The sequence below is a fragment of the Diabrotica virgifera genome, chromosome 6 (assembly GCF_917563875.1).
Source record: "Diabrotica virgifera virgifera chromosome 6, PGI_DIABVI_V3a".
NCBI classification, from domain to species: domain Eukaryota; kingdom Metazoa; phylum Arthropoda; class Insecta; order Coleoptera; family Chrysomelidae; genus Diabrotica; species Diabrotica virgifera.
The window spans coordinates 81486728-81499036 of NC_065448.1; the positions used below are offsets into that span (position 1 = coordinate 81486728).

The window sequence follows — 12309 nt, forward strand, 5'->3', positions numbered from 1 at the left end:
TATTATTTCTTTATATAAAATGTTTGCTTTAATTAATATTGCTACCCCTCCAAATCCGTCTGGGCGATCCTGACGACTAACATTGTAATTTTTAAAGTTATAATACTTTCCTTGTTTGAACCAAGTTTCAGATAACACTGCAAGAGCAGCATCATACTCGTGAAGAAGGAATTCCAAGTTCTCTTTATTTGAAACTGCTGATCGGCAGTTCCATTGAATTATATTTATTTTTTGTATTGTATCTGCGAATTTAATGTGTTTTCTGATGAGTCTATATTTAATTGTTTACTAATTATATATTCTAGTTCCGTTTTTGAAATATCATAATTATTGGTTCTCCTAATTGTTGAGATAATGTTTGCCACTAATTCTAAAATAATTTTGACATTTTCTGAGCCTAACCCTGAATGATGAGTTGAAAAATCTGAGGTGTTTAAATTCTTAACGTAACTGTTATTGGTTAAAATATTAGAATCTGGCCCTAGAGTCCTAGGTTGGGAAACAATATCTCGATGTGCTATTTCTATGGGGTCTGGGCTATTTGGCCTCAGCCTTTTAACTGGTTTGTGAAACGTACCAGTTGATTGTTTATGATGAACTTTACTGTATGTTTGTGTGTGGTGTGAAGGGCTTTCTCCGAAGATGTTATAGTTTGGAGGAGGTCGAGTTGAACATGAGGGTAGAAGCTCAAAACGGGTTGGAGGTGGGATGGACATATTTTGAAAGGTCATGTTTTTATTTGGGATGTTGCTAGTGTTATTTGAACGATTTGCAGTAATAGAAGCGTAGGTGTTTCTAGGGATTTGTTTATTAGCATCATGATAATTTAAATTTGTTGATGACATAGTTTCTTTGATTAATTTTTGTCGGTGAAACTCCGGGCAATCTTTCAAATTAATAGTGAAATGATCTCCCATGCAACTGAAACATTTTGGTGATATTTCTTCTTCCGTACACTCTTTTGAATTATGATCCTTATTGCATTTGAAACAGCGGGGATGAGACTTACAGTGCCCCCCCAGGTGCCCGTAACGCAAACAATTGAAGCAAAGCAATACTTTTTGTTTGTATGTCTCTACCTCTTTAATAACTTTATTGATAATTACATATTTGGGTAATATTTGTGTTTTGAAACTGACAACACACGATTTGGTTGGCACAAATTCTGTCATTTCATCTTTTGTAACCTTACGATTTATTCTCTTAACATTTAAAACCTCGAAAGGCAGATGATTATCATAAGATTTAATTTTATTTTTGAGATACTCTTCAGAAAATTCCGTCGCAATATCTCTTATTACTCCTTGCCTGACAATAATAAATTTAGGAACATAAATATCTAAATTGTTGTCGATAAATACTTTAGCGTTTTTGTTACTGACAAGATAATTAGCATTTTTTGGGTCCTTCATTTTTATTCGAATTCTATTGCGACCTATTGTATCTATACTTAAAATTTTATTGTCAAGTTCAGGAAAACTTGATAAAATTAAATCCCCGACTTTTAATGAATTTAGCCTACCCGAAAAGTTCGTTTGATTATTTTCAACATATAAATGGTAAGGTCCTTGATCGTTTGATTCATACTTAAATACCTGTTTCTCCCTTTGGGGTTGTAATTGGGAGGTGTTTCCGTCTTTCAAAGGATTAGTTTGCTCGATATTTGAAGAAATTGGTGTACTTACGTTTTGATTTCCCTGTGTATTGAATATACCTGAATCCGTAACTTGCATATTAATATCTTGCGGTTCTGTAGAATCGATTGGAGGATGAGTGGGGGGGTCTTTCCCCCCCGAATTGACACTCATTGTGTGTCCCTACACTACCACTATTTCAGTTTGTTTTTTATAGAAATAATTTAACAAGTTTTAATACAAATCTGTTGACTATTAAGCACTCGATATCACCGGCCGATGTAAATAGATACGTGTGGTTCTCTCGAAGATCCGTACGAAACTGTGGTAACTGGCCTATTAGAAATATCTCGAGAACTAAAGGCAACAGAATCATGAAAATCGGAATGTAGGGGTTTTGAAGGATGATCTATTAAATGAAAATATTTTCATCTCTTTGCAACTTCCGGTTATACCGGAAGTTGCTTATAACTTCGTTTTTTAAATGGGACACCCTGTATATTTTTACATTTTTGGATTCTCCTCAATATCTTCTTTCTTAAAATATGAGGTTTTGTAATATTATACAGGGTATTTTAAAAGATATTTACGTTTTTTTATTAATTTCGTAGCAACATTCACACTCTGTAGAATTGTAACAGTTTGACATTAAAAACTCTACTTACGTTCAAGTTTTTTTTTTTTTATTTAAACAATATAAATACACCTAATCTACAAGATTAATCAGTATTTTTTCTTTAACCTAATTTCCCTAAAAAATGTTTGTAAACTAGATGTCACCTGGTCCATCCTAGCTTTTTTTTACATGAAATGTCCACTTCTTTGTTGTGGCTACACAGCACAGCACTGACTCTGCTTTTCACTAATTGCTCACGTATTTGTTGTGGCTACAATACAATGCACAACACTAACTAAGCCCGGCACAACTTCACACATTACACGAGCTCGAACGGTTTAGTCCTCTTGAGCCTTCGCATCTGGGGTTCGTTGACAAGAAGCTGAAGTGCTTCATGGTTGGGATGCTTATGGAGCCTGTCTTCATGTCTCCTGGCGACTTTCTTGATTTCATTTGGAATAGATTCGATTTTAAGATCTCTACGCAAATCGTCGTTCCGAACATACCAAGGAGCACATACAATATTCCTTAATATTCGGTTCTGGAGCGTTTCTAAATTTCGGTAATTACTTTTTTTGGTACAGCCCCATAATTGTAGGCCATAGGTCCACACCGGTTTCAATATCTGTTTGTAAATTAGTACTTTGTTCTGGATGGAAAGTTGAGAGTACCTACCTATTAGCCAATACATATTTTTGTACTTTATCTTCATCTGTTCAGTTTTCTTTTTAACGTGCTCCTTCCATTTTAGTTTGACGTCGAGATTTAAACCCAGGTATTTCGCTGTTTTTTTATTAGGAACAACGTTGTTGTTTAGGATAATTGGAAGATTATTGATTTTCTTGTTAGTGAAGTTAATATGAACTGACTTCTGTTCATTAAACTTTATACGCCATTTTTTGGACCAGCCTTCTATACCATTAATTGCATTTTGTAAGTTAATCGTAGATTCCTCTATAGTTGCTCCTATTGTCATGACTGCTGTATCATCAGCAAATGTGGCCAGTTGGATGTTTTCCCTCTCCGGAATGTCAGATGTGTACAAAAGGTATAGTATTGGTCCAAGAACGCTACCTTGTGGAACCCCTGCATTTATTTGCTTTAACTCAGAGTACTCGTTTTCCATTTTAACTCTAAATGTTCGCTGGTGTAGGTATGACTTCAATATTTCAACGAGTTGCATAGGAAATATTTTCTTTAGCTTCATTAACAGACCGTGGTGCCATACTTTGTCAAATGCTTTTGCGATATCCAGGAATACTGCCGAACAAATTTTGTCCCCTTCCAGTGCTTTTTCTATTTCAGTTACTATTCGATGGATCTGGTCAATTGTGGAGTGTTTATCACGAAATCCAAATTGATGAGTTGGAATAATATTTTTTTGTTCAATTATATGGTTCATTCTTCGTAGTAGTAATTTTTCAAACACCTTTGAGATTATGGATAGTAAGGAGATTGGCCTGTATGATATTAATTCATGGTTATCTTGTCCTACTTTTGGTATCATTATAACCTCTGCAGTTTTCCAAAGGATGGGAACATATCTAAGCCTAAAGGATGCATTTATTAGTGTAGTAAGCTTTACTATGGCTTTTCTAGGTAATTTTTTTAGTATCTCACCATTGATCAGGTCAAACCCAGGCGCTTTTTTTGTATTGATGTTTTTGATTAATTTTTGAACTTCTTTTGTAGTAGTCAGTTGTATGTTAACAGAATCAAAAGCTACTGGTTCATCGTCTACATGAGTTTCCCCAGGGTTTGGCTGAAATATGTTTTCTAAATAATCAGCGAACGCATCCACTTTCTCTTTGGGATTTCTTGCCCATGTTCTGTTTTCTTTTCGTAGAGGAGGTACATGCTGAACTGGCTTATTTATCTTTTTGGCTGCCTTCCAAAGGGAGTAATCGGTGCATTCATCATCAGTTAGTTCTCTCAGGTACTTATTGATTGATTCGTTTTTAATTTTCGAGATTTCCCTTTGCAGCTGTTGTGTGAGCCTATTAAGCTTATTTTTATTTTCTTTAATTCGAGTTCTTTGCCATATCTTCCGAGCCTTTCTTTTTTCCTGTATCAAGTCTCTAATTTCTTTGGGGTAATTGTTTCCTACTGTTTTTCTTTGGATTATAGGTGTGTTGTTCCACGCTGCCTGCTGGATGTTTATCATAAATAGATCGGTTTCTTGTTCCAATTGTTCTGTCGTTTGAATAAATCCACTGAACTCAATTTTCTCATTAATTTCTGATTGGAAGTTTACCCAGTCCGTAAACTTATTGGTCAACGCGGGTTTCATTTCAGTGGTAACAATTTGCTCACTAATTGTTAGTACAATTGGAGAGTGGTCAGATATAAGCTCCTCTACATCCTCTACTTTTATAAAATTTGTTGCTACACCTCTGGATATGAAAAAATCTAGGAGGTCTGGGATTCTGTTTGCATCACTTGGCCAGTAAGTGGGTTTCCCAGTAGAGTGCCATCTACAATTGTGTCCGGTCACAACATGCTGCAATTCTTTACCTTTAGGTGTTGAGAGTCTGGAGCCCCAACAGGTATTTTTTGCATTAAAGTCTGCGCCAATTATGTATTTTTCACCCAAGGTTGACAAGAAGTTAGCATAGTCTTCTCTTTTGAGGTTATGTTTAGGAGGGAAATATGCAGCTGCAATGTTAAGTGTGTATTTCTTAGTTTTAACACTGATAGAGGCACATTGTATTTCTTCGGTTTCAATTTTTTCACGTTCCCAGTGGAGAATACTATTTTTAACAGCGACAGCAGCTCCGCCTCTGGCTGAATTTTGTGGGTGTATGGCATGATAGATTTGATAACCTTGCAGCTTAATAAATGATTGTCTAGTTAGATGTGTTTCTGCAATTAGGCATATGTCTATTTTTTGTGTTTGTAGGGTTACTAATAACTCTTGCTGGTGTTGTAAGAGTCCATTTGTATTCCATTGGAGTATCCTAAGGTCCGGGGGCATTATGATCGGCTTCTGATATTTTCAAGTCTGTCCAGCCTTTCAAGTACTTTTTTGTTAAATTCTTCTTGTTTGCTCATTTTCTCCATTATTTTTTGCAGCATTTCAGTTACTGTGTCTGTATTATTTTCAGTTTCTGGTTGTGCTACTTGAGCATAAGATACTCCAGCTCTTCTTAAAGTTTGGTGTCTATCTTCCATATTTTCTATATTTAATCTGCTCTCAGGAGCCTTGTTATTTATATTTTTATTTCTTAGTGTTTGCAGAGCTTTTGCAGTGCTACATCCTCTATAATTAGCTGGATGGTCATTGCCGCAGTGAACACATTTTGGAGCTATATTTTTGGGTTTTTTACAGTCTTTTGTTAGATGTTTTCCAATGCATTTGACACATCTTGGTTCCCTTTTGCAGTAATTCTGTGTGTGTCCATATTCCTGGCAGCGCTTGCATTGGGGCAGTAATTTAGGTTTTCTGAAAGCCTCTATTTGTACTCTCATATTTAATATTTCATTAATGGCATATATTTTTTTTATATCTTCATGAATATTTTTTTGAAGGATGATCTATTAAATGAAAATATTTTCATCTCTTTGCAACTTCCGGTTATACCGGAAGTTGCTTATAACTTCGTTTTTTAAATGGGACACCCTGTATATTTTTACATTTTTGGATTCTCCTCAATATCTTCTTTCTTAAAATATGAGGTTTTGTAATATTATACAGGGTATTTTAAAAGATATTTACGTTTTTTTATTAATTTCGTAGCAACATTCACACTCTGTAGAATTGTAACAGTTTGACATTAAAAACTCTACTTACGTTCAAGTGATTTTTAATATAGTCTACTATTGTTAAGAATCATTAGTATAGCTAATTTTGAAATTTTAGTATACAGGGTTGGTCGAAACTCGGAATGAATATTTTTTGAGTTTTCTTAAATGGAACACCCTGTATTTTAGTACTGTAATGAAATGATATTTCATGGTACTTTTTTATTTTATAAGTATTCCCTATACCTAATTGCTTTAATTTGTGAGCTATTGGTGATTCAAGCTAAACATTAATTGCAACAAAAAATACGTAAAATTTTATTAGGTTGGCCGTGAAAAAATTCAATCACAAATAATTTTTCAGAAATAAATACATATTAATCCAGACTAATCCTTAAAATTACCAATAATGGTTTAGCTATCAAAATACCTACGTAGTTAAGATTGTTGGTGCGATTAACAATTAAGCACAAATTAAAGCAGTTAGGTATAGGGAATGCTTAAGAAATAAAAAAGTACCATAAAATATCATTTCATTACAATACTAAAATACAGGGTGTTCCATTTAAGAAAACTCAGAAAATACTCATTCCGAGTTTCGACCAACCCTGTATACTAAAAATAAAAATTTAGCTATACTAATGATTCTTAACAATAGTAGACTATATTAAAAATCATTTGAACGTAAGTAGAGTTTTATATGTCAAACTACTACATTTCTACAGGGTGTGAATGTTGCTACGAAATTAATATAAAAACGTAATTATCTTTTAAAATACCCTGTATAAAATTACAAAACCTCATATTTTAAAAAAGAAGACATCAAAGAGAATCCAAAAATGTAAAAATATACAGGGTGTCCCATTAAAAAAACTTCCGGTATAACCGGAAGTAGCAAATAGATAAAAATATTTTCATTAAATAGATGACTCTTCAAAACCCCTTAATTCAAATTTTCATGATTTTGTTGCCTTTAGTTCTCGAGATATTTCTAATAGGCCCTTTATTTGCCTCACCCTGTATATATAGTGTGACCAACTAGCTCGAAAAATCCGGGACATGGCCCGAATTACGAAGTCGTGTCCCGGCGTCCCGGAAAAGGCTTCCGGGCCATCCGAATTTTCAAAGTTTTGGTTAAATTCTATTTTGAAATTTTGAATACTTTATTCTTCTAAGAATTCACATAAAATTGAATTGATGGGACGAAAAAAAGTCGACAATTTCTAGAGTGTAACATTAATACCACATCCAAAACGAATGCATTTTATATCGTGGTATTTTAGTTTTACGAAAACTCAAACTCTGGATTTCCCGTTTCTGTATTTTAATTACGTCTTCTGAAAAGACGATTCAAAACATGAATATGTAATAATGATAATTATATCTTTATATTAAACTAAGGTTCTATTTACATGTAAATTCAACATCAGTTGATTTTCTTTTTAATTTTCCCTTTTTCGAGAACGATTTACAGATTGGAAATCCAAACGTCAAAAACTAACAAAAATGTAATTATCATTACCTACAACCTATTTCATCAAAAAAATTTTGTCGACATAAAAATGTTAAATAATCAATAAAATGATGATATTAAAGTTCTATATTTAAAAAAAATGGCTCGATTTTCATTGAAAAATCCCGAATTTCAGGTATTTTGTTAAGCCTTGTCCCGAATTCGACTGAATTTGAGTTGGTCACACTATTTATATAGGATAAAAAGGTATAGATATGTTATCTGTATAGTAAGCAAGTACAGTTGTTACACAGGGACGCGACAAGTAACTTCGGCGCCGTCGTGCAAAATATTGATAAGCGCCTTTATCAAAATTACCAGGGTAGAAATATCAATCACTCCTTCACATTTCAACGTGGAAAACTATGAAATTTTTTCTACGTCTACCCAGATTTTTTTTAAGGAAATAATAAGTACACAGTACTGTTATAAAAAATAATATATTCTTCTTCCTTCTTGTATGGAGATTTTAATTAAAGCATGTTTATTCTTCAACATTTGCCCCCTAAATTGTTTAGATTATCGCACCATCTTTTTCTTGGTCTGCCAATAATTCTTCGACAATTTGGTGACTTATCTCGTGCTATTCGTACTATCCTATCCTCTGCCATTCTACTAATGTGTTCGTTCCACTCCTGTTTCCGTTTTGTCACCCATCCATTTTATGTCTTCTACATTGCATGATCTTCTTATGTTTTCGCTTCTCTCACTATCCAACAGACTTTTGCCTGATATTCGTCGAAGTATTTTCATCTCTGTTTTTTCTAGTAGTGTAGTAGTTGTTAAAAATAATTTTTTAAAACTATATTGCATAATAAAACAGAACAGAATAAAAACTATGTTAAAGTTATACAGCATTACTTAAAATTATTAAAAAAGATTGAAGATCAAAAAATGGAACATATTTATATTGCGATTTTTTAAACAAAAATGTACTTATTATGATGAAAACCAACGGATATTTCTTATAGAAATTGAACTTTTCTTGCTTTACCTTTGACAAATTCATTAATTAGATTTTCATTATTCAGGTCCTTTAAAAACTCAGATTCTGTAGAAGTAATAGTAAGATTTTCTAGCCGTTCCTGACCCATTCTAGATCTTAAGTAATTGAAGCGTTTATTTGAAACACAACACTTGTCCAAAAATGAAAATTTTGGAAAATCAAGTAAAACTGCCCAGCTTTAATTTATTTCAAATCTTACTTTTATTAAGACATTCATTGGAAGGAATATGGATATCAAAATAATTGTACAAACTTACCAAAATATATTCGAAAATAGAGAGGTATAGTGTTGTACATATAGTTTCTGTTATGCTGAACTATTTCTAACACAAAAGAAACAAACATCACATTATTACTATCAAAGAATGCACACAACTGATAAATTTAAGGATAAGATCATTCACACTTACAATTACCGTTGACTAGGATGGAACAAGTGTTGTTTTTACAAAAAACCGCATGGACATCTGTTGTTTTTCTAAAACTATCAAAATTTTCTATGCAATGTGAACCAAATGTGTGAACTGGAGAAATAAACTACTATTCTATAAGAACAATACATAAAGTCGAATTTTCGAAAAATGGACATGTGTTGTTTTTCAAATAAACGCTTAGCTAGAACGGCTGAAGCTACAGAAATCGGTACCTAAGTAAAGTTAATAATATACGTAACGAAATAGTAATGTTTGGGAATGAGTGGACTAAGTTATATTTTGCAATGTTTTTTTTGCTTCAAAAAATATTTAGTTTTGAATTGGATATTTATTTAACTTTGCGGAGTCAAAGGGCGCCTTTAACGCCTTGGCGCCGTCGTGCGCCGCACGACCTTGCCCATATGGACGGCGCGTCCCTGCAGTTACAAGTTATAAACTAAGAAATATTAATGCATATTATGCAATAATCGAATCCAAAGGGCCGGTACGGTTAACTAACCGGAGTTTAATCGAGAAAATACCGGCCCTAAGAATAACAGACTTCATAAATGGAATTATAATTATTACATATAATTATAATAATAATTAAAATTGCATTTATTGTCTGATATTCTTACGGTCGGTATTTTCTGTCCCAATAGACACCGGCCCTACCTAGCGTCACCAAATTAAAATTTGGTAACACGAATACTAATCCACAGCGGCTTCAGAGCCATTGTGCCCGCAAAATTTTCAGAGATGATCCAGTCCTGACCGATACAAAGATCCTACCATCGTTGCCACTACAGAAGTGGTAACGGCGCGGCGCACGGTAAGGGCGTATTATAATAACGTGCAACCGATTTTACATAAACTCGCTGATATTTTCGTTGACTATTTTACTGAATTAGGTAGATACTATTAACAAATATTTCTATTTTTAAAAAATATAAATGGAATTATTTCATAGTAGTCAAAAAATATTTATTTGCAAATTTTAGCTGTTACCAATGGTAACAATGGTTACATGGACGCTTCGCCAGTGGGGATTATAATTTTCACAATCATAAAATCAAAAATAATATTCTTCGCCGTCGTTCATTGAAAGTTCTACTCTTACCGGCATTTTTCGGAGTTATACTTTTCGTAGGCGGCGGCGATTTAACCTTCCTTTTGGAGAAGGAAGATTGCCAGTACTTATTAATTAGGTCTATTTACTGGGAGATATAATTCATATGCAACACTTCGTGACAACCATTTTATTAGACTACTTCTACTGTCCAATATTGCCAACCTGATTTACTTACATGTTTTTGGGGATCAGGATAGCCAACATTTCAATACCCTCTCTCAATTTATACAACATTTACATAAATAGTAAATTTGGATGAATTGTCAACTAAACAACAATCTTGACTCTAACCAAGTCTTGACAATAATTGAACAAAACGAAATCATACAAACATACTTATACACCCTACATTACTCAGGTTACAACTCATACCTATATAGAAAAATATTCAAAAAAAAAACTTTCATTAACTCAAAAAATATTAACATGAGAATACGATAAAAAATAAAAAAGCAAATAGATAATTCACATGAGTATGTGCCTAAAGTATAAAAGTACTAATCTATAAAAACTTTAAACATTCTTGAATTTTGATCAAAGTTCTGAGACGTGAGAATATTTCATTTGAAAGAGCTTTAGTGAAAATATCAGCACAGTTTGATTTTGTATTTATGTACTGTAAAGTAATTACATTGTTTTCAATTAAATTTCGAATGAAATGATATTTTGTGTCTATATGCTTAGACCTTTTACCTTTAAATGAATTTGTTGCAAATACACATAGCTCCCTGGTTATCTATATATAATATACTACCAGTTATTTTCTCGTTCAATAATTCTTCTGCTAAGTCTTTTGTGAACAATAACTCATAACATGTAACAGTTGATGAAATATATTCGGCCTCAGTACTGCTCAATGAAACAGTGCTCTGTTTCCTTGAATACCATGAAACTGGATTTTCTAGAAAATATAGGTGCTATACCTCCTGACATGCTTTTTCTATCATTTTCATTTGCTGCCCAATCTGAATCTGAATATGCAAATATTAAAGGTTTTCTTTTTATATTTTTGCTGTATATAAGACAGAAATTAATTGTATTTTTTAAATATCTAATAATACGTTTAGCAGCTTTCCATAATATTATCATCAGGACAATCGAGAAATTGACTTAAATAAGAGATTGAAAACATTATGTCAGGGCGACTCCAATGCAATATACATTAAGCTTCCAATTAATTGCCTATAAGGCACATTGACAGAGATTTGATTATTAGTATTAGTTTTGTCAACCTGAAAACCTGTTTCCATTGGTGTTTTGCTAACATTGCAATTCGTCATATTAAATTTCTCAATTATCTTATTGATTAAGGGTTTTTGAGAAATATACATTTTTACATCATTTTTATTTACAGAATATTCAAAATCAATACCCAAAAAGTTGTTTACACAACCGAGATTTTTTGCGTTAAACTCACTTTTTAAACTTTCAATAATTTTTTGAATCGAATCGCTATCTTCACCGCACAATAAGATATCATCGACCCATATACACATACACACATTTTTCTTTGTATAAACGCAACAGTCACTTTCCGCACTTTTAAAACCAATTTTAATTGCCCATTGGTTGAATCGTTGGTTCCAGCATTTGGGTGATTCTTTCAGTCCATATAAAGCCTTTTGTAGTTTGAGAACTTTGCTTTGTCGTTTATAACCCTTAGGACAATGAATATAAACATCATGTTGTAGCACTCCGTTGATGAATGCTGAAGGAATGTCTAATTGGTATACCTTCCAGTCGTTATTGAGAGCAAGTGATAATAAAATTCTTACACTTGCCATTTTAGCTACCGGTGAATATATATCTAAAAACACTTCTTCATAACCCTTGGCGACTAAGCGAGCTTTTTTCGTGCCGTCACTTTTTGTTTTAAATACCCATTTTGTATTTATGATTTGTTGATCATGAGGTATTTTTGTGGCTTCACTCCACGTGTTCATTTTTTCAAGACATTCTAGTTCTGTTTCTGTTGCCTGCTTCAATTCATCTTCCTCTACTGCTTCTCCATAAGTTACTGGTGTTGATGTAACTAAGCAATATGCATAATAAAGTTCATAGTCTTTGAACTTCGAAGGTTATTTTATTTCTCTATTGGAGGAAGTAATTTTGGTATTTTGTAAATTTACTGGTTCTTCATCTTGTGAATTAATTTCAGTAGTGTTTCTTAATGTTTGGACTGTACTTTCTTCATAATTTGTTTCAAATGTTTCCAATTCATGTTGGCTTGGTAAAATTTCCTCAATATTTTGAT

At 32.9% G+C, this 12309-nt stretch overlaps 2 protein-coding genes across 2 annotated transcripts in view; both read right to left on the reverse strand.

Annotated features, from left to right (window-relative positions):
* LOC126886473 (uncharacterized protein K02A2.6-like) overlaps positions 1 to 12309 on the reverse strand; it is a 373574-nt gene that overhangs the window by 139944 nt on the left and 221321 nt on the right. The gene's annotated exons all lie outside the window — the stretch shown is intronic.
* The window catches only part of LOC126886470 (uncharacterized protein K02A2.6-like), a 372383-nt gene that overhangs the window by 137509 nt on the left and 222565 nt on the right, over positions 1 to 12309 (reverse strand). The window lies entirely within an intron of this gene.